Source organism: Odontomachus brunneus, unplaced genomic scaffold (assembly GCF_010583005.1).
Source record: "Odontomachus brunneus isolate Ranch 3 - 2012 unplaced genomic scaffold, Obru_v1 Obru_scaffold_112, whole genome shotgun sequence".
NCBI lineage: Eukaryota > Metazoa > Arthropoda > Insecta > Hymenoptera > Formicidae > Odontomachus > Odontomachus brunneus.
This window is the reverse complement of record NW_022639562.1, coordinates 1014699-1018529: the sequence shown is the minus strand read 5'-3', so window position 1 is coordinate 1018529 and position 3831 is coordinate 1014699. Positions and strand designations below refer to the sequence as shown.

The 3831-nt window shown below is 42.8% G+C and overlaps 1 protein-coding gene across 10 annotated transcripts in view; it reads left to right on the top strand.

Annotated features, from left to right (window-relative positions):
• LOC116849333 (protein unc-79 homolog) overlaps positions 1-3831 on the top strand; it is a 736358-nt gene that overhangs the window by 45737 nt on the left and 686790 nt on the right. The gene's annotated exons all lie outside the window — the stretch shown is intronic.

Here is a 3831-nt window from a genome sequence, read left to right as displayed (position 1 = left end):
TTCTCAGAGCTCTATGAGAACAAAATATACAATTTTTATCTCTTCATATTTTCCGCTAAAGTTGACAGAATTCAAGTAAAAAATTATTGAAACCAATAATCTTGTAGATATTTACGTAAATATCTTAGAAAATGGAGGTCGTATAAAAAATTTTTTCAAGCAAAAGTTATTTGCGTTTTTACTTTGAATAAAATGCCGTAATAAAAATATGTATTTCTATTTAAAAAAGCAAAGTTGACCTTGTTCTGACCTTGGCGACGCCATCTTATGTCAAATAACTACTATTGTTGAATGCGTTTTTGTAAGCCTTACAACTTTTGTCTGAAACATTTTTCTCTCCCGTGCTTGGCTTTCGACATATTCGACTGGATGGATTAAAATGGTCCACCTTGTATATACAGGGTGTCCCGCGTAAGACGTGCCAAAAGAAAAATATAAATAAAACAGGTAGAATTGAAGAAAAATTGTAGAGATTATTTTTCAAACAACCACGTAAAATTTCGAGATATTAATAAAAATATTTGGACAAATTAGAGCGTGGCGACGCGGCAAGCGGGATATATGGCTCGCCGCGACCGGCGAAAAAAATAGACAATTGCTCGCGGGTCTATCTTATAGAAAGGTGGGCTGTTTGGCATACGGAAATGGGTAGCTCTGTGTGTGCGTACGTGTACGTGTGCGCTCGTCCATTTTCTTCGCCGGCCGCTGCGAGCCGTATGTCCCGCCTGTCGCGTCGCGCACTCTAATTTGTCTAACCATTTTTATTAATGTCTCGAAATTTTACGTGGTTGTTTGAAAAAGATCTCTAGAATTTTTGTTCATTTTTATCTGTTCTACTTATATTTTTATTTTTGCACGTCTTACACGGGACACCCTGTATATATTGTGACCGTAATTCCCTTAGCGAGAAGAACAGGGCCAAAACTTCCTCACCGCTAAGGCGGCGACGGCCGAGTCTGCCGGCAGCTCTAAAAAATCTGACGAGGTAGAGTGGCGTGGTTGTTATTTCGAGGTGCAAAGTCTCTTTGCGCGACACGTGAGGAGAAAGCAAAGGAATCAGGGGAACAGAAATAGTTTGCAACAGGCTTCGTGGTATTTAACGCTCTATTTAACAACGACGATGCGGGGTTCCGAATCTCGCTGTTCGCGGGATCGATCGGCAGCCGGATTCGTAGTCGAGAATCCGTCTACCTCGCGAGGCTTCTCACGATACGAGGCTAATTCGGCTACATCGTCCCTTGAAGCCTTCATTCACCTAGTGGGCGCCAGCCGGGCGCATCCCAGCCCTAATTACCATATCATGATCGCTCGAGGGACGACAGCCTCGATGCGAGAGCCGATTTTTAGCACTCGCCTCGCGACGGTGGCAGAAGTTGCCACGCGTCGACGACACTTGCTCGCCCGACGCTCGGCGGAACCGAATAACGCGATCTTTCTTTCGTCCTCGGAGACTCGCACTCGCGAATTACAATCGTGCGATTCCTATAACTATTAACGCCATTCGCTCGCTATACTGTGCGGTCGCGAAACGCGATAATTGAGCGGCAGGTAACGGTCCTAGTTCGCGAAACCCGCTGGCTTTCGCCCGCGGCGGCAATCACGTCGCACTCTTCGAAACGCGATGAAGAACCTTTCAGACGGCTGTCGGGAAGCGACGGCAGCCGCTTCGACCTCGATTTACGGCTTCAGCTGAATGTTCGCTGAGCTGTGGTCTGCTCACCAAAATTCCGCGCCGTGCTCACACTCTCGATCGCCGGGTGCTTCTCGATCTGGAGGCTCCGCTCGCTCGTCTGCCCTCGCGTCTCTTCTTTCGTCTCGCTCGCTGCACCCCTTTGTCTCGCTCGCTCACTTATGCGCCTCGCTCGCGGTATTCGCCTCGCTTCGCTCGCGTTACGCCGCACAGTGATGAGCTTTTCGCGAGCGCGAAACTCCTTCGGCTCGCAATCCTCGCTGCCGATAGCCGCTAGGTCCCATTGGTCCTTTGAGAGCGCACAGCTCTAGCGCGGGCGCCTTACAGGGCCCGCGCAACACAGCCGAATTATCTCGAGTCTCGCCGACGGGCATCGGTGCTCGACGGCATCCCGAACCTCTGCGATCGTGTAGGTGGCTGCCGGAAGTTCTTTTGGTCTCAGGACGTCCCCCGGGATTTGTTCCGCAAGGTCCAGCTTGTTCCTGCGATCCGCGTTTAGGGTCTGGGGCTTCTTCGCTCATGTTAGCGAAGGGTGGATCCTGCCCCGCCTGGCTCGTTGATAGCTCCCGGTCCGCCGTCGTTCGTCCTTTGTTTACAGGTGACCTGTCGCACTCGAAGAAAATGTAAGACGCGCGATCTTGCACGCAAAAGCGTGCGAGACCAATTCTACGCTGCCGCCCTACCCGCGGGAGAAGGGGGCACGAGCACTGCTCTTCTCGTCCTCCGTCACGATTTGTAACTAATTTTATGACGGCGAAATCGCTACGTCACAATATATATATATATATATATATATATATATATATATATATATATATATATATGACATTTGTTGATAAATGTTTGACACGACATAACAACAATCACAATGCGATTAATATTGACACAATGTTGTATCAGTAATCAAATTTTAACCTACAATGTGCTCGCAAAAAAGAGAGAATATTCCTTCTTTCTCTCTCACAATATTTTGATAGAGTAAAGTTATGACTACACTCTTTTTGTAAGAATTCTAGTTTTATAATATTGTGATAATCCTTGCATGTATTAAAATATCACATTTTATGTACGAGAAACACCGAAAATATGATTTCACATTTGTGTATAAAAATATTGCTTAATTAAAATGTAATGCAAACAATAGAATTCTTATGTAACATTATATTAAAGTTATGTTGCTGTTATATTGTTGGCGTAACTTAACCAGTAAATAACATAATAACATAACAGTTTTATAACATAATTATATCGCAGTTATAAAAAAAATTAAGTAACCTCAATATTAATAACGTATAACAGTAGTCATATTACTTCTGTGTTATATCACAATTATGTTCTGTATTTGCTGGATCATAGTATATTCATAGTATACTCATGTACATTCACACGCCAAATGTACCATTTATCACGGATATCAAATATACCACGAATTTCCTTTAACGTATGTACCTGCGATATACAGGGTGAGTCACTTTAATCGAACCAGGCAAATATCTCGAAAAATATGGAAGATATGGAAAAATATTTCAAACAAAAGTTGTATGGTTCGGAAGAGGACATAAGACGGTGCAATTGGCTTGACCCTGGATAGTCGTTTGAAAGACACATGAATGTCACCTTCAATTTCTTAAATAGAAACCTCCACTTTTCATTGCATATTCTTGTAGCTTACCTCAAAAGCTTTCCAAAACACTATAATAAAATATTTTTTCATTAAGTATCTTTCGAGTTAAAAGGCTTCAAAGTTACAATATTATTGCCATTAGCATTGGTACCTAAGGTGTTCGACCGACGGCTAAAACCTTTTGAATGTTGTTCAGGGCCATCACCTTGACAACATTGTCAAAGTCAAGGCAATTAGAGGCTGCTCCTAATATTGTCATTTCTTCAAATTTTACAGTGAAAACAAAAATAATAATTTAAAATCGTGGGGTAACATGTGAAGTTCGATTGACTCTAAAGGATAATATGAAGGTCACAATGCTGTGTCGGGGCCACAAAGAAGCACACGTGTGAAATCCCATTAATAAATTTCTTTAATAATTATAGTATTGTGATCTTCATACGATCCTTTAGAATCAATCGGACTCCACATGTTACCCCATGATTTTAAATTATTATTTTTGTTTTCACTGTAAAAT